Source organism: Protopterus annectens, chromosome 8.part0 (genome assembly GCF_019279795.1).
Source record: "Protopterus annectens isolate FY-2018-M chromosome 8.part0, PAN1.0, whole genome shotgun sequence".
Classification (NCBI taxonomy): Eukaryota; Metazoa; Chordata; order Ceratodontiformes; family Protopteridae; genus Protopterus; species Protopterus annectens.
Genome location: NC_056741.1, coordinates 304,485,278 through 304,510,866, shown reverse-complemented (window position 1 = coordinate 304,510,866; position 25,589 = coordinate 304,485,278).

Genomic DNA, 25,589 nt, shown 5'->3' with positions numbered 1-25,589 from the left:
GAAGTTCGCTCTGCGATCTTGACTGCAGTGGGTGTCGATAGCAGTACTTGGTACGGACCTTCCCACTTCGGAGAACTCCAATTCTTCCGTTTCACAATCTTCACCCAGACCCAAGTGCCTGGGGCTACTGGTGCTTCCGATTTCGATTGCTCTTTATCTGAAACAGAATTTAACTGCAAAAGTTTGTTATTCAAAAATCGCCTCATAAATCCTTCAAGTGAACTGTCAGCCTCCTGCTTTGTAGACATGAGAGGTTTCCACTGAGGTGTATAATATGCCCTCCCAAACAAAGTTTCAAAAGGAGTTAATCCCTTTACATTTGGAGCAGTTCTCATGCTCAACAGTGCTAAAGGCAAACAGTGCACCCAGTTTTTCTGTGTCTCTTCTATCAATTTCCTAAGCTTATTCTTCAATACCCCATTATGCCTCTCTACTAGCCCTGCAGATTGAGGGTGATACGCACAGTGGTTCTTTAATGATATTCCAAAATAATGACTGAGTTGTTGGATTGTTTGGTTCACGAAATGTGTCCTGTTATCACTATAAATCTTTTCCGGTATACCAAATCTGGGTATAATTTCTTTAACGAGGACCTTTGCAACAGTGACTGCATCTGGATTTTTAGTTGGAAACGCTTCTACCCATTTGGAAAACATGTCTATAATAACAAGGCAATACTTCTTATTCTCACATTTATTCAATTCTATGAAATCCATACAGATAGTATGGAATGGATATGGTGGTGTAGGAAAATTCCCTTGCTTAGGCTTCAGTGCCCCTTGTGCATGATGCTTGTTACAAACATGGCATGCTGCACAAAAAATTTTTGTATAGTTTGTAAACCCGTAGGTTGTAAACACTCGATTCACTAACTGTACCATCCCCCCTGTTGAGACATGGCTCTGCCCATGGCTCAACAATGCTGCATATCTAAACAAATTAGATGGCAAAATCAGTTTCTTTTCCTTGGAGATGTACAGTCCCTTTTTGAGAATTGCTCCTCGTTTTATCCACTTTTGTTTCTCAATATTTGTAGTAAGTGTCTGCATTGTTTTTAACATTTCTAAATCTAAAGTCTCTGAGGGTTGTAATTCCTCACTCAAAAGAAAAGTTTCTGTGGCTGAGGTTGCCTGCTTTGCAGCTGTATCAGCCTGTGCATTACCTTTTGAAATTCTATCCTGTTGTTTTGTATGAGCTACGCATTTGCAAATAGCTACTTTTTTAGGTAACTGAATTGAATCTAACAAGTCTAAAATAAGTTGCGCATGATTAATCGGTTTACCAGTAGATGTTATCATTCCTCTATTTTTCCACTGTTGCGCAAAAACATGTACAGTAGAAAAAGCATACTGACTGTCAGTATAAATGTTCACTTTCTTACCTTTTGCTAAGGTACATGCCCTTGTTAAAGCAATCAATTCTGTTACTTGTGCAGATAAGTTGTGTGGTAAAGATCTTGCTTCTAAAGTTTCAGTATCAGAAATGACTGCATACCCCACTAGGTTCTGTCCTGTAGGACCCCTTTGTATGAGCCGTCCACGTAGTATGTCACCTTGGCATCATCCAAGGGAGCATCCATAAGGTCTTGTCTAGGTAATGTCTTTTGCTCAATCTCCTGCAGGCAGCAGTGCAGTTTGCCATCTGCAGGGGTTGGAAGCAAAGTTGACGGATTCAAGGTTGTACATCGTTCAATTGTCATATGAGGTTGGCTCAACAGTATGGTCATACAGGAAAGATGCATAGCTGGAGAAAGATATGCTACTTTCTCTTGCAGTAAAATAATTGCGACTGCATGAGGCACTCTCAATGTGAGAGGGTGGAATAACACTACTGAGGCTGAAGCCTGCACTGCCATTGCAGCTGCAACTACTGCTTGTACACAGTGGGGAAAGGACTGCGCCACTGGATCTAACTGTGATGAATAATAAGCTATGGGGCGTTGTTTGCCCCCATGTTGTTGTGTCAATACTGATGTCATATAACCTTGCTTACAATCTACAGTTTGGATAAACTGCTTGTTATAGTTTGGTAATCCTAAAACTAAGGATGTTACTATCAGTTGTTTCAGCTTACAGAAAGCTGCTTCTGCTTCAGGTGTCCATTGTAATAAATCTTGTGCTGCCATTGGCTTTTTAAATATTAAATCAGCCAGTGGAGCAGATTCCAAAGCATAGTTTGGTATCCAACTCTGACAAAAATTAGTAGTTCCCAGGAAGGACATCATTTCCTTCTTGGTAGTTGGTCTAGGTGCTTGTAAAATCGCTGTTTTTCTGTCTTCATCTAATATTCTACCTTCTTTGGATATTAAATATCCCAAGTACTTAACTTGTTTTCTCCAAAGCTGCAACTTGTCTTTGTTTACTTTGTGACCTTGAGTAGCTAAAAATTGTAATAAAGCTATCGTGTCCTCTTTGCATTCTTGCTGGGTGGGGGCTGCCAGCAGAATGTCATCTACATAAAGTAGAATCTCACTACCTTTCGGTTGGATAAATCCCACCAGGTTGCTTGCCATTTCCTGTGCAAATATTGTTGGACTTTCACAATATCCCTGTGGTAATCTGGTATATGTGTACCGCTTTCCCTGAAATGTAAATGCAAACCAATATTGGCTGTCAGGGTGTATCGGTATTGAGAAAAATGCATTACTAATGTCTACCACTGAAAAATATTTTTGTTCTGGCTTTAAATCATTCAGTAAGGTGTGTGGATCTGGCACCGTTGGTGCCCTGGGTATAACTGCATTATTCACAGCTTGTAAGTCTTGGACCATACGCCATTCCCCGTTTGCTTTCTTGACAGGAAATAAAGGTGTATTACATGGTGAATCAGGGGATTATATTAAAACTCCATCCTTAAGTAAGGCTGCTATGATAGGCTTGATTCCTACCTCTGCATCCTTTCTCAAGGGATACTGTCTTTTCTGGGGCCTAAATGCTGACTTTGGCGTTATGGTAACTGGTCCTGCTGTTCATATTAGTCCTACATCTGATTTCCCTGCTGACCAGAGAATGTCTGGTATGCTTCACAAGGCTTTTTCCTCTTCTTCTAATAAGAGTAATACTCAGCTATCCTCACTAGCCTGTGAGTGTACAGCTGGGTGTGTCTATGTGATCCAATTCAATTTCTGTTTCAGTACTCCCTGTTCGGAGAACTCTAATTCTGTCTGTTTTTCCCACCTTGTGACTTTTTCACCTAAGTCTGCCCATTTTAAAGTTTTGTTCTTAGTCAAACTAACATGTGGCAGTCGATTAGATTTGTAAAGTGCTAAAAATTCCTGGGGCAATGAACAGCTTGCTACACTGTTCCCTTCTGCATCCCAGTACAAGTTTCGCAATACTAGCCTGTTTGCATGGTTTTGAAACAATTCTTGTTCATAATCTTTATCAGGTCCTGGTCTATTACAGTAATATAGAGTACAATGCAACAAATGCTGTTTGTCAGTGTCGAGGGAGGGGAACTTGCTGATGGCTACGTTCATCAGTTCTTCGGTTACTGCCCCTGGACTAGTCGTAACCAAGTCCTGGCTGTACCAATAATACATCTCACCCTCCGGTCGCACTACAAAAGTGTCCATTTATCGCTGTGCTTCCATACCCTGCATGGTTGGAACTACGGCTATGCCAAATATCTGCATCAAATCTCTACCCAAAAGATTTACTGGGCATTTTGCAGAAACTACAATTTTACTTTTCTGAGTCATCCCCGATACGGGGTCTGTTATTGTTATGTCATGGGAGAGTGGCTCCTGGTACAGCTGTCCATTAGCTGCTTTCACTAATATATAATCTGGTGATTCTGTATCTTCCGGTAGTTTGGGAGGGTGTATCAGGGTTCGTGAAGCCCCTGAGTCACACAAAAATTTAACTTCCCTCCCCTCTACCAGAAGCGTCATTTCCGGTTTTGTGTCTGCTAAGTAAAGCTCTAAGCTCAAAAGAGCTAGGTCTAAAATTTCATTTTCCTCTACGTCTGTGTATTCATATACATCCTCTACCCCTTGTGTCACATCCGCTTCTCCTGATATCACATTTACACTTACCTTTCCCTGCTCACTCTCTTCTAATGATTCCTGACTATCATATAGTCATTCCTCATCCTCCTTATTTTCTGTAGTCGCCTTCTTGTTTGGCCTGCAATCCCTCGCTAAATGTCCTTTTTTCCCGCACTTAAAACACTCACCCTTTTTCTTTCTTTCCTCGAAATCTTCTGATCATTTGTCAGATTGTTTATTTCCCTGGGTATTTTTCTTACCCTTTTTCCCAGTTTGTACTACAAATACTTCTGACCCATCTTCTGCAGAAAATACTTTAGTTTTCTTTTTCTTTTTACTATTAAAATGTCTTTCTGCATGTCTAGCATATTCAAGTAATGGCTGTAATCTACTTGTTCGATGATCTACCATATGCTTCATAATAAAGCTACTAATGGGAGTTATACTACCCTTCAAGAATACGTTCTTTAACTGTTGTTCATATGAGGAATCATGTGTCTGATTTTCTGGTATCTGCATTCCGCAGTGATTATTAAAACACTCTAACAGTCTAGCATAATATCTATCAACTGTTTCACCTTCCTGTTGAATGCATTGATTAATGCAAGTCCAATCAGCCCTAGGCTTCAACTTTTCAAAGATTCGGTCTGTTAGACCTTTCACTCTGCCATCCAGTTCTGCATTACTATGTGGGAGTGGTCTAAGTTGTGCGTCACGAGGATTCCAGTCGCCACTAATCATGTGCCAATCTGGACCCACAATTTGTCTAACTACTTTTTCTACTTCCTCTCCATTTAAATGGTAACTTAATCTCATACCCTGTAAGTCTTCTAAAAATTTTCTAAAATTCACTTTTGGATGAGGAATACCTTCCGTGGCTTTCTGGATATCTTCCGGTGTCCACGGTCTATAAACTAAAAGAGTCAGATCTTGTCCTGCCTGTCCTGCCTGAGGATTCGGTACTTCTATGAGCGGACACATTTCTTCTTCACTCATAGCCTGTGATGCTCTATTTAATTCATTTAATTCAATTTCCCTCCTCAAGTCGCATGTTCGAGACCTGGTCTCGATAGGATCCCTGACAAACGGTTGTGCTTTTGCAGGGACAGCTGGGTATAGCAGAGGTGGATCAGCTCATCCACTCGCTTCATATTCTGGTAACTGAAGTGGAGGGGGCGAAAGAGGGGCTGTTGCTATTACTAAGTTATTGTCTTCTTTGTCTAAGAACATTGTCTTTGAATTTTTAAATCTCTGCTCCCTACGATTTGCTTCCTCAAGCCACCTATGCGCCTGAGGGACTCCTAATCGTCTCTGCTTTTTTAATTGACTTTTCACGTCTACTTTTAACTGTTTTACAAGTTTCATAAGTGCAAGTTTATCTAAATTACCCTCAAATTTATACATTTGGTGTAATATTTAACATTATCGGCACGCTGTAATTGCATATACTTCGCGTCTTCAGTTAGGGGCGTGTCCCGGGAACTTTTTGTGCACTGATTTCCCATTGGTGTCTTAGCTAAGCTGTAAATTGTTACGTAACCCTTTCTATCACGTGGTACCACAAGTCTACACCTTTTCACAGTTTATCTAGAACAACTGTCTACCTATTCTGTTTCCCTGATCTATGACAAAAAAACAGTAACCCCTTTTTCTGTCCCTAATTTGCATACGCAAATTTACCTGACAAAAAAACAGTTCTGTAACTAGTCCCTGATCTTAAAACAGAAATAAGGTAATTCCTCCTTACCTGTCCCTCCGTGAGTTGATCCACCAGATCGTTGACTCGTCCTCCAATCCCAGATCAGAAACAGTGGCTGGCCTCTTTCGAACAACAATTCAGTCGGAGGTCTTTCAAAACAGAAAAGCCAATTTGGCCTCTTCTCTGTACGGATACATGCCACCGGGCCCAATTCTGACCTAGGCCTAGAGCGAGAGATACATTTCCGGTCCAAAGGAAAAATATACTTTAAAAATGATCAAAACACGGCAGGTTCAGGTTAAGGCACTGCTACAACAAAATCGCCAAATTCGCCACAGGAGCATCCTACCGTAGTCACCACTGTCTCTCACTTGCTGAACTGGGCTGGCTTAAACTCCCTCACCTCCTTCAGTGGTATCAACTCTCACTCGCCCACAAACTAGTAAACCATCCACTAAATGTCCCATCCCTCCAGAATCTACTCCAACCCTATCGCACCACCAGACCACTAAGATCCAGCAACAAAAATCACTTGCAGATCACTAAAGCCAATAACTCTGCTGGTGAAGCACTATTCTCTTGCGCCATAGCCAAATTATGGAACTCACTCCCACCCACAATTACCTCCATACCATCATGCACCCACTTCAAAACTTTACTAAAAGCGCACCTAAAAACATGCTGGCTATGCCCTTGCAACTCCCACTCTAATATCATCCACCCCATCCAACTACTAGCTTTCTTTCCACTCCACTAACTACCTTGATTATAGCAAGCTCAGATGCTCATAAGCCTAGTACTTATTATACAGCAGGAACTTCTCATTGTTACATTTGTTAATGCCTGTTATGTACTTCACAGATAAAGATTCTAGTTATCTACTGATGTACTATGTTCTTCATCTGTAAATATGTTGTCAGTAATTTCTATGTTAAATTGTTAATCGCTATGTAATCCAGTGTAACTACTGTCTGTTTATTTTACTGTGGAGCTTTTCTCCCCGGGCCTCTGCTGAAAATGGACCCACATCCAGTCGGACACTCCCGGTCAACAAATTTAAATAAATAAAATAAATAAATAATAATCTTGCAGCAAGGAGACAAAAATGTGCTAATACAGAGTTTGTCTAACCAAAAACAGGAAATGCATTCATTTTTATAGGTTATCAAATTAATCCTGTCCTACCATGCTGACGTAACAGATTACTACCTTTTCATCATCATCTGCTGACCATCTTTCCCATGAATTTCTGCTGATTTAAACAATTTTTGTGTGAAACTTCCTGAGGAAAACAACATGGCCTTGGTTACTTTCAGTGAGATACTTGTTATGTTACATTCAAGATACTACAGCTAAATCAAGCACAATGCTAGCAGTTCATTTCTCTAATAATCCTTTGTCTACCTTATCTCTAAATTACTGCAGCTGCAGAGGTTCCCATCCTCTGGACAAGACTGTTTGTCTAGAATCATTACATTTATAATATAGCATATTGTTCATTCATATGCTTCTGACCTAGCAGATAAACACCTGTTTTTCAAGTACATTTCCACAAGGCATAAACAAGAATATTGCTGTGCAAGCAGTTACTAGGTCAGAGGGCAATTTGCAAGTTTCAGTAAGCATGCTGCAGTTTTAGAAAAGCATCTTTTTCAGTCTCGTATGAAACTCAATTTGTATAAATCACAGTGCATGAAAAATAGAATGAAAAGCATATTAAAAACACTTGATTATTAATTTGGCATTAAGCATACACACATTAATACATATTTTTCTAGCAGCTATATACAAATCAAGGAAGTCCAAGCTAACAATAAATTGAGAGCCAACTTCTGAGTCTGCAAATACATTAATGAAGTTAAGCGACAGGTGACTGCAACTGCAACAAGTCATTGGAAAAAATAGAAAAAAAAAATATTTATTGGTGTAAGTAGCCTATCATGCTAACATAATTTGAAACAAGTACTTCAAATGAGAGGTTCAGTGGAAAAAAAACACTTAGTGAAATCTATATTTTAAACAATGTATAAAATTTAGCAAAACGCAACACAACATTTAGGTTGAACCTGGCTGGCATTTCATCAAAAACTGATACCTAGCTAGATCTAAAACCGCAGTCTGAAAGCAAGTCAATTAAACTGTTTAATAAATAAACAATTGTGTGAAGATGAAGAGAGTGTGTAAAATCTGATACAGCAACAACAAAAGGCAATAAAGAAGATGTAAGGAGAAGCAAGCACTGATAAATTAAGGTAACACAAATGCATGCAAAGTGAGTGTAATGTATATGACTACTATTAGAAGTAGAGGAAATATAGGACAAGTACAGCAAACGTTAACATGAGAAGGGGGACATAGTGCTGAGACTACACTTTATCCTTTATCCACTCTTTAACTGGCAAGCTAAATTAGGACCAATATATCAGGGTACCTTTTCTCCATGTATCAAAATAGTCTGGTACTATAAATCAGTCTTTAATTCTAAGCAAACTTATAAAACATGGAAGCTTCTGGTCATAGTGTCAATTGGTTCTTCAGCTAACATTATGATGGGGCAAGTATTGCAAAACTGAAAAGCATAGATTTTTCATCACATGATTCATTGTGCTATCTCCATGATTCCTCTCTGGGTCCTTTGATGTTTACTTGATGTCAGCTCACAAGAGTAACTGTAGGATCATCAAACACACAGATGACTACAGTATTTTATTCAGCATCAGGACTTCTTGAAATCATCACTAACCTTCAGTCCAATTTTAACATCACCCAGCACTGTGTTTTATCCAGTTTTAGATTTTTTTATTGTATGTTTATACATGTTAATATCTGATAAACTAGCTAGAACTAACCTGTCTTCTAACAACAGTTACTGGAGATGGTTTAACAACTAGACATGTGTCTGGCCTCAGGTATTTTATCATCTGTGCAAAATTATGATAACTGAGGTCAGAAGTTGGGATTTTATGTAAATATATTTGGGGCAATACTTTTTTGGTATATTTATTAATTTATTATATTAAATTATTTAAGGTGCCTTTAATAACATTTCCTTTTCTAATGACAGAATGTTGTGGGATATCTGCCCTAAATTCCTATAGCTAAAAAGTATATCACTTCACAATGAAAAATTGGATCCCCTACATTAAAGAACTGGTTTCAGTTTAAAAAAAAATTTAAACAAAAATAAATGTATGTAATAAAGATCTATTTAAAATTGAATTATTATAAGTGCATTTCTCATGTTAATGCTAATATGCAAAGTTCTAATTAGTTTTCATTCTAGACATTTATTTAATCTGTATACACATAACTATAGTCCATAACAGGGCCTCTCTTCCTTCCCAGATTTCAAGCTTCCCATTTCATATTCCTTCTCTAACTTTTCATAAACTTTAATAAAGAGATCTGATACATTTTAAAACTAACATTTAGATCTGGATTAGTTTCTAGCTCATCTAACATTAAATATGATTTTAATCTAAAAGAAAACTTAAATATCAGAATAATCTCAAGTTAAATTCAGTCAAAGGATCACACCACTCTAAAAGCAGTTTCCTGAATAAAATTCCTTGGCATGACATTTTATCAAAATCTAAAACAATGAGCAAAAAGGTCACACAGACAAACCAATCAGTAAAAACTAAAAGAACAATCTAGCCAAGCTAGAATTTCTACTGTGTGATTCCTTAAACCTTTTGTATTAGAGGCACATGGGATATATGCAAATGACCCCTTTATGACATCAGGTGTTTCAACTATATGGCAGTTCTGAATGCCCATGAGTTTTTATTTTTAAGTCTATTATGGACAAATTCTGGCCAGTTTTGGCTTTATTGGCCTGAATTTGTCCATGACAGACTTAAAAAGAAAAAAGTCATGGGCATTCAGAACTGTCATACAGCTGAAACAGTTTACTATCAAAATCTCAAAAGCAAATCTGTACTCACTGGTAATATGTGGACCAGATACATTGCCACATATAAACGTTTTGTGGACGATATTTTTATTTTGTGGAGGGGTGAAAAGGAACAATTAAAAGATTTCAAGACATACATAGAATCTACCACCTCTTTTTTAAGATTTACTATGGTCAGTTCCAATACAGAGATAGATTTCTTAGATGTTCAAGTTAGGCGAGATCAGGAAGGTTTCTCCACCAGTTTATATCGGAAGGATTGTTGGAAGAACACATTGTTGAATTTTGATAGTATGCATCCGAGATACACCTTTCCCAACATTATAAAAGGACAAGTAAGTAGGATATCCAGACTATGTACAGATGACAAAAAATTTGAATCTGAAGTTCAACAATTGGAGGGTCTATTCCAAGAAAGAGGCTATAAGAGAGACTTGGTACAAAAGGTGGTTAAAGATAATAAGCCCCATAGGATGGATAAGTTTCTTCCATGGTTAAAATATAATGATACTAACTGCAATAGTCCTACACGGAGTAATAATAGGAAACAGAAACCCAAAATCATGTTTACTTATAGTAGCAACATAAAAGGGTATGCGACATAGTCAGAAAGAACTGGAATATATTAACTATGGATGATAAAGTCAAAACAATAGTAGGTAACAATCCATGTTTTGCATATAGAAGAAATAAGAATCTCAAAGATATTTTAGGAAGAGAGAAAAACAACAAGAAAGTACCTTTTAAAACCAAAATAGGAAGTGTGCCATGTGGGATATGCAAAGCCTGTAATTATATAAATCAAACCACCAGATTTGTACATCCAGTTACAGCTAGAAATTTTGATTTTAAAGCTAGGGCAACATGCAGGACCAAGGATATAGTTTACATAGCTGAATGTGAACAATGTACCTGTTTCTATGTGGGAAAGACCAACAATATGTTTAAAGTTAGGATCCTACAACACTTGTCAGCAATAAGAAATGGAGACACACACAATGCTTTATATAGGCATATAGAGAAACACACAGAACATATGTTTAAATTTAGGGCTATTGTGAATATAAAGATAGGGAATAGAGGTGGAGATATTAAACACCTAACAGAAATGGAGGAAGCCAGATGGATTATAGAACTTATGGCACACAGAACACCAGGGCTTAATGATGTTGTTCCAATGAAGCCCGCCTTGAAAAATAGGCGGGTTTTTTACTGAATTATGATTGGTAGAAACTCTTTTTAAATATTGAGATGTAATTGTTAGTAAGTTATCTGATGAAGGGATACACCCGAAAGCGCTCAGTTTGATATATTTTTTGGATTCATATGTAAACTTGTTTTTATCATCATTTTATTAAATACTGGAAATATAGCAGTGTTCTGCGAAGTTTTTTTCCTTGCTTTTACTATATTGGCTTCGTTTGGCAGAACTTTGGTGAGATACAGATCATTTTTTGGGATTTATATGGTAATTTACGGATACATGTTTTTTCCCAAAGGGGATAACTATACATTTCTTGGCATTGAGCTTGAGCCCATGGCTCTGGCACCAAGCATCTGTTTCTGTAAGGCCCTTTTGTAGAGTATCCACATCATTTGGGGATTCAATAATGGCTCCCAGTTTGCAGTCATCTGTGAACTTTGTTATCCAAAGTCCCTTATTGTTGGCCTGTACTTCAGAGAAGTAGATGCCAAACAAGAGCGGTCCCAGGACTGAACCCTGAGGTACTCCACTTGTCACTTGTCTGGAGTTGGATTTGGAGTCTGCTACTTTTACAGTGTGGGTTCTATCAGTAATACAGTTAGCAACCAATTGGGTGATGTAGGGATTAATGCCCAGCTTAGTAAGTTTATCTATGATTCCAGAGTGGGGGATGGTGTCAAAGGCCTTGGCAAGGTCTAGATAGGCTGTGTGGACCACCTTACCCTTGTCCATGGCTCTGGTGACTGATTCGAAGAATTCAGTCAAGTTCAGGAGACAGGATCGGCCCTTCACGAACCCAAACTGGGTGGGGTCCAGTGTTTGAAGGTTGCCAATGTCTTTGTTTATAAGTTCCATGATAATACGCTCCATGGCCTTGCAGATAAGGCTTGTCAGACTGATGGGACGGTATTTTCCGGGATCCAAGGTGGATCCCCCCTTGTGGAGTGGGATAAATGTAGCTGTGCGCCACTCAGTGGGCATGAAACCTGAGGTGAGGCTATGATTAAACATGACACTTAGGTGAGGTGCCAGTTCATATTGTATTTCATGTAGTACACAGCCAGGGATGTCATCTGGTCCCATGGATGCTGTATTCTTAGCTTTGGAGAGTGCGTTTTTTACCTGTGTGGCCATTATTACCGGAATTTGGCAATCTTCCGGTATTGAGATGGGCCATTTAGGGGGTGAGAGGGGGATGAAGTTGGCACTGAATTGATCTGCCAGGATATTGGCAATATCCTTGGGATCAGTATATTTAATGCCATTCTGTTTTAGCTCAGAGCAGATCTGAGCATTGCCATTTAGATTCTTGACATAGTTATAGAATGCCTTGTTGTTGTCTTTGGAATCTTTGGCAATTTTATTTTCGTAACTACTTTTGGAGGATTTTATGAGGGATCTCAGTTTCTTACTGAGGCTGGTAAGGAAGTTTTTTGCATCCTGGGATTTTCCTCTTTTCTACAACAGTTTCTTCCTTTTGTTGTAAAGTTTGTTTATGGCAGGGGACCACCAGATTGGCTTCTATTTTTTGGATGAGAGCATCTTGGTTCTATTTGGGATGGCACGATTTATGCATGAGTGGATGTGCTCGTACAGTGCCTTAGTGTAGGATTCAGCAGTTGAAATTTCAGCTCACGTCTGCATGGGTGTCATGAAGTTTGTCACTTCTGACTTAAGTAGCATGAAGTTGGCTTTGGAGAAGTTTTTTATGGAGATTTCCTTACTGGAGGGTGGGGATGGGATGTGGATGTTAAGGGTGATTAGCTTATGGTCAGACGTGACTAACGAGGGGGTGACCACAGGTGTGGAGCATCGATTTCCCATGTTGGTAATGACCAGGTCTAGGATATTGGAGCCTCTGGTGGGACTATGAATTAGTTGATGCAGGGCATTGGAATTTATGAATTCCAAGAACCATTGGGCAAAGGTGTTGATACATGAGTAGCTTTCCCAGTTAATGGCAGGGTAGTTAAAATCACCCAGTATTAGGGTGTTTGGTTCTATCTTAATATTTTCCAGTATGTTTAGAAAGGTATAGTGAGAATCTTGGGGTATGGTGGAGGATCTGTAGCAAGCTACAATTTGGATTGCAGTCTTACCTAGTGTTAGTTGCACCTGGAGAATTTCAGACGCATTGTGTTGGGCAACTAGCCTGGTGGTGTGAATATCCTTGGTGAATATTGACACTCCTCCACCTTTAGTGTTTCAGTCCTGCTTTGGTGGCCGAAAAGTGTGGTAAGAGTTGTAGCCTGGTATTGCAGGGGTGCTCTCTGGAGCCTTGAACCAGGTCTCAGTTACTGCACAGATATCGATGTTCTCCATTTTTAGGAGTGCCTCGAGAGAGTACATTTTGAGGTTTAGACTTCTAGCATTGAGTAGCATTACCTTCAGATTTTGCATGCTTGTACCTGTTACGGTGGTGGTTTTGTTCTTTGAACTTTGCCTAAAAAAGGCACTATAGGCATTATAAACTTAATTGCTAGAATAACAGATTTTGCATTAGCTTGCTTTTTTCCTGTGAGAAATGAAGTCTGAATCTCAAATATCTAATATTATTTTATGACATAAATCCTCAATGATTTGCCAGAAAACCACAAATTTTAATGAAGAACAGACTAAAAATCTGAGGTAAAAATCTGGACATTCTGCCAAATTCTAGACAACATAGAGGTATGCATTTGAAGCATAACACCAGAGTACTCACTAAACAGGCCAAAGCTGATTACTGCAGAAAACTATAAAATACCAACTCAAGGCAGTCCATGCATTTCTGGAGGGCAACAGAAGGTACAGACTCTACTTCTGTTTCCCAAAAAACTTGTACTAATTACAGCATTTCCGCTTATATCTTCATGCTTACATTATATAAGGTTGTTGAGTTGAACACCTCCAGTTCTACTTCAAAACTATTAGTAAAATCCAAGTTGTAAAGCTACTTGAACAGATTGACTATGGAGGCAATCACAGCTTTTACAAAATGTACCCTAGCATACTTCAGTAAGGTTGCAATATACTCTGCAAGCCTCTTACATATTTTTAACCTGCGTATGACCTCCAGAACATTACCATATAGTTTCAAACATACACTACTCATTTCTTTTGCCAAAATGCCATTCCCCTCTGCTGCCAATGACTTCCTTTTCCTTCTAATCAAAATTGTTGAGAATATTGTCAATGAGCAAGTGTTTGACTATATAACCAAATATGACATTCTCACTAACCTAGGTATAAATCCCTACATCATAAGATGGGTTGACAGTTAGCTCACTGACAGAACCAACACTGTAAAAGTTGCAGATTCCAAATCTGACTTCAAACCAGTGACAAGTGGAGTACCATAAGGTTCAGTCCTGGGACCTCTCCTGTTTGATACCTACTTCTCTGAAGTACAGGCTAACAAAGAAGGCCTTTGGCTAACGAAGTTCGCAGATGACTGCAAACTAGGAGCCATAGCTGAGTCCCCAAATGATGTGGACATCCTACAGAAGGGCCTCACTGAGACAGATGTCTAGTGTCAGAGCCATGGCCTCAAGCTCCATGCCAAAAAGTGCATTGTCATCTCCTTTGGTAAAAACTCTGTACCCATGAACTACCACATAGGCGGCAGTCTACTTAATGCCAAATGTGTGATAAGAGACCTGGGGACCCAGGTGGACAGTAGTCTCTCCTTTGATAATCACATCACCACAGTAGTCAGAAAATCCTTCTATGTGGCACACTTCATCACAAAAGGGTTCTCATCTAGGAAAAAAGAGGTCACCCCCCTCTACTCGACACTCATTAGGCCCATTATAGAGTACAATGCCCCTTTTGGAATGTACTCGCAAAAAATCTACAGCAGCTGGAAAGGCCACAAAAGTACCTCATAAAGGGGATTACTGGCCTCAAACAGATGCCCTACACTGATCTTGTCAAAAAAACTCCAGCTTTACTCACCTACTCCGAGGTGATATAGCCTAACATATAAAGATATGTCAAACCCAGAGTTGTTGTACATGCTACACCCAAAGAAATCCCAATCCCTCCAAGCTACATGCTCTAGGGACCTAAACCTTGTTACTGCAATAAACAGGGCATGCTGGATGGATAGATTCCTGTCCCAGAGACTTCCCATACTCTGGAACAAGCTACCCATCTATGTCAAGCAAAGTTCTTCATTAGCACTCTTCAAGACAAATCTTGGTAAGTGGATGGGAAATAGGAAATACACCCCAGGGATCACTTCTGTGGCTCTGCTCAACAGGAGCACAGGATGGTAAGTGAATGGGAAATAGGAAATACACCCCAGGGATCACTTCTGTGGCTCTGCTCAACAGGAGCACAGCAAAATAACTTTCTTGGGTGGCGTAAGCCAGGGAACCTTGTTAGCTAGGCTTACTTAGGCCCTTGGGCCAATAGCTTAGTAGCTACCTATGAACCCATGAACTAACAGGCAACATGGATTTTGCCCCAGCTATAGTACCCTCACTAGTCTGTACACATTAACTGAACTTATCTATTCCAATATGGGACAGGGGTTGTTTGGAAGTGTTATATTTCTTGACTTAAAAAGGGCCTCTGACACCATTGACTATTCATTGCAATTTCTTCTCCACAGAAGCCTTATAATGGTTTCATAACTATCTTTCCAGCCATACCTTCAGAACTTTTTGTCTTGGCAGTTCCCCTGTAATGAGCACTACCAAAAGAGATGTGCCTCAAGGGTCAGTCCTTGGACCTCTACTTTTCTCAGTTTTCATAAATGACCCTCCTTGGAAACCTGCCTCAGAGCAATTACACCCTTTATGCAGAAATATATAGTCATTACTAAGGCCAGTAAGAATAATAATACATTTAACAGTGAGCTGCAAGAAGATTTTAGAGCAATCTGGAATTGGATGCATGCCAATAATCTATTCATCAAAACACAGAAAACATGTTATGCTCTTCGGAACACTGCAAAATTTAAGAAGTGCCCAGATCTCAACTATCCTTGCTCCCACAGGAAACAAATTAACTTAGGCAAAACAGCCAGAGACATCTAGGCCACACACTTGAGCAAAATCTCTCCTTTAATACTCACACAATACATAACCCCAGGTCAACAAAGTTCTGACCTAGCTTAAGCTTCCTACAAAATTTCCAATTTACAGTCCCCCAAATCCAGATGTGTTAGCATCATAAATGTTTTCCTACCAAAAATTGGATATGACCTTTCAATTATTGCTCACCGCTCCTCTTAGAATACTGCTGTGCTTCAATCCACTGAGAATAAAATCCTCAGAGTCATTCACCTCCATAGCAGCAGAGAACATCACTGCATCAGACTTAGGAAAAATAACTGGCATCCTATTTCTATGAGAGCTACTTTCCTTCTTAACATTCTTACCTTTAATTTTTTTCAAGGAAGGTACCGTCCCCCTCTTCTCAAAAAACTTTGCATCAAAAGTCTAAGTTATTCTCTGAGAAACACCAACAGTATATAATTACTAAAGTCTTTTTTACACTATCTACATGTGGGAAGGCATTTTCTAAAATCACTTAAGCCTCATGAAACAGCATTCCAGGCAACATAAAGACAACAGACAATCGTATACCACTTCAGAAAATAATTCAAAGAGCACTTTTCTGACAAAACTAAATGCAAGTGCTTTTGTGAAACTGACTGGTTGCCCCAATACTTAGCTCTACTCACACCTATCTAAATGCATACTGTTTTCCCCCAAACTTTCATTCTTAAAAACTGCCTTAAAACACTATGGTTGGATCAGCTCATGGGGCTTTGTAATATTCTGCTCCTTTTCCAGCCCTTTTTACTTCCTCCATTGAGCTGACCCTACATTAGCTATATGTCTTCAATCTTGGGGGTGGATAATGACTTCTACATATGTGTAGGTTGCTTTCCACTGTATTATTGTTTCGGTCTTATCATACAGTTTACATTTCATAGAGGTAAATGTTGCTGCATGTACTACTTACAGACATTCTTCTAGAGGGGAGACAAGGAACTTTTGCTTATGTCTTCTGTCTGTTTTCTATTTTTGCATTACACAAGCTCTCCTACAACTGTAGTTTACTGCTTCCGTTTACCTCTTACACACTCCCAGTCTTCCTATTTTTGCATTATTTCTTGCTTACAATACATTTAAAGATACTACGCATATCCTGTTTGTACCTTTTTTAAAGACTGTAGCCTCTGCTGTCATACTATGTAGTTGCTACTTACTCTGTACACTATATATATATATATATATATATATATATATATATATATATATATATATATATATATATATATATATATATATATATATATATATATATATATATATATATATAATGATTTGTTTTTGACATTGATTCTAGTTGTTACCAGTTTTGCTTTATTGTAGTACCTGCTATTTACATATCATATTTTCTTCTTGTATAAACAATTTTTTTCTGTGTTACATTTACTCTGTATTCTTCGGCCTTTGTGGTCCGTGTTGTGGCTGAAAAACATCCTTGAACCAGTTCACTTACCTGGTTAGCAAATGTTAACGAATTAAATAAAAAAAAAGGGCTTCATATTCAGTCGCACGTCAGGCAAACAAATGAACTACTCTCAGTTGTCTGACAGAATGATATGCATCAGCACGAAACTAGCAATCATCTAATTCATCGTGAGCCATAAGCTATCTATCTCAAAATCATTATAGGGATGCTAGCTTAGAGTGATAACGTAACAATCATGGAATAAACTAGCACTTTCATTGAAATAAATCTCTACAATCCAATTTTGAAAAACTTCATCCATTATTTGTATACACTTAGAGCAACATATACCAAAAGTATGCAAAGAAAGCACATACAGTTATATAACCTGATTCAAAAGCACAGGTACAGGTAGTTCTTACCAAGGATGAAACAGTACTGTAACAATATGAAAATGAGACTCATACACTTTTGTCACAAAAAACATGAGATTCAAGAAGCCTAAGAAATTTGTACACTGATGGACAAAGAAGTGCACTGTCACATGCATTTTAAGAGCAGAGAATTGTGGACAGTAGATAACTATCTTCAGGAAACCAAATGGATTTGCATTGTTATTCAGCTGCATCACTGCTGTGGATGCTGCTATCACAGTAGAAGCAGCCTGGTAATGTCACTGTCTCAGGAGGTACCTTAGCCATGAATCCTCCACACTGCAATTACAAGGCAAGTGATCCAGAGTATGCACTCTGTAGTTGAGCTTGAGTGCACCTGTAGGTTGAGACACTGAAACTGTGCTTGTTGTCCACAGTCACAGTAGTGACAACAAGCCAGCCTTATCTTTTGGTATTGTATGAACCTATGCTTGCACTGGGGAAACTACAGCAAATGGTGCCTGTAGGTTGTTGAGGTGCACTGCTATACCTTGGCTGTCACTAGTGTATGACACAAAAGATCTGTTAAAGAGGGGTTCATAGCATGACATCCATCTAAAAGGCCCACCTTTGTGAGATTCCATACCATCACATTAGGATGGTAAAGGAGATATGGGAGGATAACTGTCTGCAGACCATCCTTCAGCCTGGTTCAAGTGCACATCATCGGAGGCATCATCCATTCCAGCAATGGCAGCAGGCCCAGTGTGACCTGGTTGAGAAGGATGTAGCAACATGTGACTACACCAGTGTTGCAGTATCAGCCTGAGGGGACACAGAGGATATTCCTGCCCCACCAACCCTCTGCTATTGTCCAGACTCTACAGTTCACAGAAACAACTATGACAATGCAATGGAAATTCCTGTAATAAAGCACATGTGACAGTCTACCTGCAAAAAAGATATACAATATAACCACATATATTCCCTGCTCTGTAGATGTACAGGGTGCACTAGGGATAAATCTTCCAGCAGAACTGGTAGTGCACACAGTGCTCTCCTCTGCTAAAAACAAGTACAACAGCTATCCCCTATCAGTATGACATATACATTGTTCGATGTATCACAGAAAGGCACAGTAGCTCATCCCTGTATCTCATCTTCAGCATGAGGGGCGCCAACTTCCACACCACCTTGCATACTTGACAGGGACACCTCTGGCACAGATAGCAACATTTTTTCTTCAGTTTTTAGGTGCATGTTTCAGGGTGGGAGCAACACCACGACCCAAGGCCACATAAGCCTGTGGCCTTCTTCTTGGCATGATCCCTCATATCATTAACCTTTCTCTGGGAGTTCCTGTTCACCTGACTGTGGCCACCTTCCACATTGACATCTGCAGTTTTCTCTGCCAAGCAGTTCTGCCTCTCTTTTTGGTTCCTGCCACAGCTCATCAGAAATTATTACCCCCCCCCCCCCCCAGTCAGTTTGCAAAAGTGCCACTGCTTCTAGTGAGAAATAAAATAACATTTCCTTTGCAGTCACTGCAATGAACTCAGTGAACAAATACTTACACAAATGAAGGATAACACAAAATAATTCATGTCAAAACCGTGCTAGCAGTCCATTCATTGTATATCATACATGTCGGCATGTGTGTGCATATATATGTGCATATACCAACATACATAACTGCACATTTCAAACATTTTATATATACACATACATGTTTACATACATATATATGTATATTAATTTATGTGTGTATGTGTGGGTAGTATGAACATCTGCGCACATGGGAGATATGTATGAGTGTTTATGTTTTTGGTGCTGTGCAAGATTTTACTTTTTAGTGAGTAGCATAAATATGGTGGGGTTAGGGGATCTCTGGTAGAAGTGTAGAGGCATCTATGATGGTAATAAACTTGTACTGATGCAAGGAAAATGGTGCAAGATTGATAATAAAATGTATCAGTGCAATGGACCAGATAAACATGTTTAGATTTGGCTCTCTGATGCATAAGCCACTGAGAGTAAAAGCAACTAATCACAAGTTGAAAGGGAAAGCCTGAGACAGAGAGGAAGTAAACACATTATTTCCTCAGTGGCTGGACTGTTACAGTAAGATTAGCTAGCCATTGAAGAAATGTCCCTGCACCACATCAGCAATTAAAAGTGTGTCCTTAAGGAGCTGCCATACTGCAAAAAATATGAGGAAGCAGCAAGGTTAACTGCAGGCATGTTCTATGAGACAGTGTTATCCCAGCAGGACAAGCTAATATTTTAATCGGACTCCGTTTTCACAAAGAACATTTCAGCAATGCCCAGTTGTACTGAGCATATCAACAGAAGTTATTACTTTGGCAACTGCTGAGGGAAAGGAGCTGATCAGGAGCAGCAAAGGAGCTGACCAAGAGCTCTGTCCATTCCCTTCCACCAAATCTATACTAAGTGGCCAGGGCAGAGCTTATGGAGTCCATCATTTGGAAGTGTTCACATCATTAGTCATCCCTGATGCCACTATGGAAAGAAAAAAATAAAAGAAACAGTAAGGAGGTGAAGTGTAAAAGATATGAAATAGGATGAAGCAACAGCCAGAGAAATTGAAATAAAATTAAGAAAAGGTCCTAAATGGAAAACCCCAGGCCTAGGTGCAGTACCTAACTTCTGGCTAAAAGTATTAACATCTTTACACAAAGATTTTTCCCTGAGTAAGAATTATTTATGTAAGTATCCCAAATAGACAACCTGGTTAACCACAGGAAAATTATACTCCTTAGTGAACATGTAAGCCATCAAAAAAACTATAGACCAATAGCTTGTCTCTGACAATGTACAAACTATATACTGGAATTGATGCAGACAGTTCATAGTCATTTAGAAAAAAAACTAAATCATGGAAATCAAACAAAAGGGTAACAAAAGAGAGTCATATGGAACAAAAGATCATTGTGGACAAATAAAGCCATAATAGAGAATTGTAAAAATGGGAAGAATCTAAATATGGCATGGATAGATTGCAAAAATATATTTAGCAGCATCCCATATTCATGGAGAGGAGTGTTTATAGTTGTATAAGATACAGCCCACATTGATCGATTATAATACAGTGGCCATAGAACAGTGTCAAACCACTTTGCAGTTAAGCCATGACAAAGAACAAATTATTACCCCAGGGATAAAAATTAAAATGGGGATGTTCTATGGTAATGCTTTGTCACCGCTGTTGTTTGGTCATGCCCTTAATCCATTAAGCTGTTCCTTTAACAGATTAGGTCATGGTTACAATTTCACTCCCAGATAAAAACCATACTTAAAGATTTCTTAGAATCATAGAATCATAGCAATTTACTAGGCTACTGGGACCTTTATAAGCCTAATCAATAAATTAGCCTATGTTCCCACAAGTCAGCATCCGATGCCCTGTCCAGCAGGGACACAGGAGGGAATCCCAGGGGTGTTTTTTTATTTCCCATCCAGTCATCCAGGTTCCTCTTAAAGAGGGATAATGAAGTACTCTGCTAGATGTGGAGAGGGAGTCTATTCCACAGATGGGAAGTCTGTGGGAGGCAAATCTGTCCCGCAGCAAGTCCTATTGATGTCACAGATCAAGTTGAGTTTTTGAGTGTGGGCCACGTAAGTGGAGTCCGGCTTGTGTATATACAGCAATTTCATCAAGGTGTGGTCAGAGATTGCTCTGTATGCCAGACATAGATCACCTCTGAGGAGTCTGTATGAGATGGGGTAGAGGGACAGGGCTTTTAGCCTATTTGTGTGGGATAGAAGCCCTGGATTCTCCTGGTCAGGAACCTCTGTTGTCTCTCCAGCTGTTGCATGTACTTCATGAGGTACATGCTGAAAGGGGCATTATACTCGATTATGGGCCTAATAAAGAAGGAATACAGGGAAGTTATGGCTTCCTTGTTCCTGGAAGAAGTAACTTACTAATGAGGTGAGCCATGTAGAAAGCTCTCCATACAATGGAGGCAACATGGTGGTCAAAAGTTAGATTGTTGTCAAATTGGGTTCACAGATCTCTCACAACTGCTTGTGTACTTAGGACATTGTTATTAATGTGATAATTTGTGGAGACGTCACTCTCCCCAAAGGGGGTGATGATGTATTTTTTGGCATTTAGTTTGAGGCTGTGTTTCTGGCACCAGCCATTTGTCTGGGTAAGACCCTCTTGTAGTATGTATACATCACTAGGAGAGTTGATAAGAATGCCCAGCTTGCAGTCATCTGCAAACTTGGTCAGCCATAGCCGTCTGGTTTTGGTTTGCACCTCGAAGAAGTATATCCTAAACAGCAGGGGCCCCAAGACCGATTCCTGGGGTATGCCGCTCATTAAGGGTCTACGACTTGAAGCAGCTTCCCTATTTTGACTGAGTGAGTTCTATCAGTGATCCAGTTAGCTACCCATCTGGTCACATATGCATTTACGCCAAGTTGGGATAGTTTATCTATTATGCACGAATGGAGAATAGTATCGAAGGCCTTGGCCAGGTCAAGGTAGGTGGTGTGCACCATCTTCCCCTCGTCCGTGGCTTTGGTGACTGACTCAAAGATGTCTACCAAATTTAACAGGCATGATCTCCCCTTGACAAAACCAAACTGTGTGGGATCAAGTGTTTGGAGGTTGCAGATGGCCTTGTTAATGTGGTCCATGATAATGCATTCTATGGCCTTGCAAATCAGGCTAATTAGGTTGATGGGTCTATAATTGCCTGGATCAGTGGATGCTCCACCTTTGTGCAGAGGGATGATAGTGGCTAGGCCATGCTCCACTTGGCTGGGATGAAACCTGTACTCAGCGTAGGATGAATAGGGTCCCTAATGGTGCTGCGAGTTCCTGCCTGAGTTGATGCAGGATGCAGCCCAGGATTTTATCAGGTTCCATGGAAGCTGTGTTTTTAGCCTTTGAGAGGGTGGTAATTACTTGTTCCCTAGAGATAAGGGGTGAGGGGCAGGTGCTGGGGATATCCTGGATTACTGATGGGAAGGACAGAGGGTGAAGTTTTCACTGAACCTGTCTGACAGCAGGTTAGCTATATCCATGGCATTTGTGTACGTGGTGTCCTTGACCATCAGTTCTGAACAGATTTGGGTGTTTCCCCTTAGATCATGGATGTATGTGAAGAAGGCCTTATGATTGTCTTTAGCAGATCTAGTCAATTTGGTCTACTTATATACTATATCTATATTCTCTACTATAGTTCATCAGATGAGGAGATGACAGCAGAACTGCAAGTGGTTAAACATTTTTCAGATGGTATAAGAATGTCATTTGGTTTTGATAAATGTGCAAAAGCAATGTTTTAAGCAGGAAAGTTGCAGTAACAAGAAAATATTAGTCTGGGATAAGAATGCAATGTAAAGGAACTTGAGCAGGAGGGAGTTGATAAATATTTGGAAACTGATGAAGGATCAGCAAAAAAACATGTACAAATGCAAATAAAACTCAGTATGGAGTACTTCAGAAGACTAAAACTAATACTGAAAACAGCATTGATATCTAGGAATAAAGTCCAAGCTATAAACCAATTTGCTCTTACGGTTTTGGGGTGATTGGCCCCAAAAGTTATTGGATCAGTTGGACAGGAAAACAAGAAAAATGTGGAGGTCTGGGGAGAAATGCCCCAGATGCATGTCTTTGGAATATCAGAGGAAACTTCAGCCCCTGGAAGAAATCGACACGAATGCAGGGAGGACATGCAGACTCCACACAGAAGGTACCCCAACTGAGAATTGAAATGGAGAACTTCTAGCTGTGAGGCAGCAATGCTAACCTCTGCAACACTGCCTCACCCAAATGCTAAAACTACTGCAGCACTGATTAATCGAGCATCTGCTGTTATGGAAACTCTTCTTACACAACTGCACTTTAGAGATTTGAACTCTCTCTCTATAAAATACCACCCCCCAGGATTTAATAAAATCTGTGTAGGCACCATGTAGTGCCTACATGGAATTTATCTGTATTTGCAGCCATGGTTCCCCTTCTGCAGTGCGCCATGCATATTAATGATGGCGTATTGCCGAGGAAGAGCTGAGGAACACAGTTATTGAATCAGTGTAGGGAGAGTTGTAGTGCTAACTGTGGCTGCAAATGAGTGTGAGTCTCCCTGCAATGGTTCCTGCTGCTGTTCTATAATGTCCTGTTTTAATTTTATTTTAAACTTTACTTTTTCAATTTTTTAAAAAAATGCATGTTCACATGGCACACATCAATGCCAAGCTGTGCTCACAGATAGACAGCCAACACCTGCCAGACATCTAAAAATAGAAACTGGATGTAATTAATTAATTATTTCCTAATATGTTTACGCATGTATAAATGGGTTTAATCGTGTTTGCACAGATCGGCATTGCACAGCATGGTGCACAGCACTGCTAACAGGTAGCTTAGTGGTATATGTGAAGGTATATCAGATTTGTTTCTTAATATTCACATAACTAAATGGGTAACATCATGGGTTTGTGTGTAGTAGATCCAGGATTCAAATACGTGGAAGGGAACAACATGTATTTATTTTTGCTATACAGATTATGCACACAGTTTTAAAATATGGCCCCACTAAACACTGCTGTGGTCTGCTCAACTGTGCCTAAACCTGCTAAGCACCACATAAACATGGTAATGGCTGGCAATGTTTTTGCGCTGCTCAGCTCTTCTTGGCTGGTTTGTGTGCTAAGTGACACTGCACTTTTTTGAATGTTGCCCAGTGACGTGTAAGTGTGGGAAAAAAGCCTTTATTAAGTGCAATAGGCAGGAATTAAGCAGAATCCATTAGAGTTTGATCAACTGAAGGTATCCCTGGTAGTGATGGTGAAGGTGCACACTTTCTGGTGCAGCATTGGGGCTTTCTGGAGTCCAGAGTCATGGTTGTCCTCCTCATCAAAAACCATGATGACAGGCTGCTGCAGAGTGGTTTCCATGGCTTGGAGTGTATTGCGGAGGCTTTGGACCAGTTGGCCAGAAAACCCACCAATGTTACTAGTATCCCCGCACAGATGAGTAGTGTTGTCACCACCATGACCGGGTACTCCGGTTTCCTCCCACATTCTAAAGACATGCTTGTCAACAAATGTAAAATAAAAAATAAATAAATAAAATGATGACCTGCAAAGGCAAAAGAGGGGAACCTTAGACATCTGGGTCCAAGAAGCAATGGCTGGGAATGTCCCACAAGTATGTAAGTATGTCTTCTGCTCTCTTAAATAAATGAAAGCTCAAATGTCTGCAAAACTGGTATGCATAATGGTGTTCTTCTCTCCAAACAGCTCCAGCTGAGAGGACTTTCAATGTCGAGTCACATGCCGGGCACTTGGCCAGGTTGAGCCATGACTGTGGTGAGTAAAGATGTATTATGCTAAATGTAGTGAAATAAGCAGGAAAGAGTAAAGCATTAACTACAATAAGGTATATACAGTAATATCTGTAGTGCAATAAATGTGTAATTAGAGCTGTAGTGTAATATATGAATAATGCCAACTGTAGTACAATAAAAACATGAAACAAATACCAATAACTGCAATAAAGTATGTACAATAAAGTTTGCAGTGCAATAAATGTGGAATTAAAGCTGTAGTGCAATAAAGAATAATGCCAGTTGTAGTGCAATAAAACATGAAACAATACCAATTACTGCAATAAATTATATTGCCTGTAGTGCAATAAATGTGGAATTAGAGCTGTAGTGCAATAAATGAATAATACCAACTGTAGTTCAATAAAAATATGAAGCAATAACAATAACTCCGAGGAAAATGGTGTACATCAGGAATGTCTTGTCATAACCATTGCAGTAGAGCTGCATGCTTTGAGGCTGTAAGGTAAGGTGTTGCAGTCAAGTATAACACTGTAATAGCTGTAGAATGCAAATTGAATGGCTGCAAAATGTATTGGTTAACTCATATAGTACTGTTCAAGGCTGTCTCTATGCCAATATTTA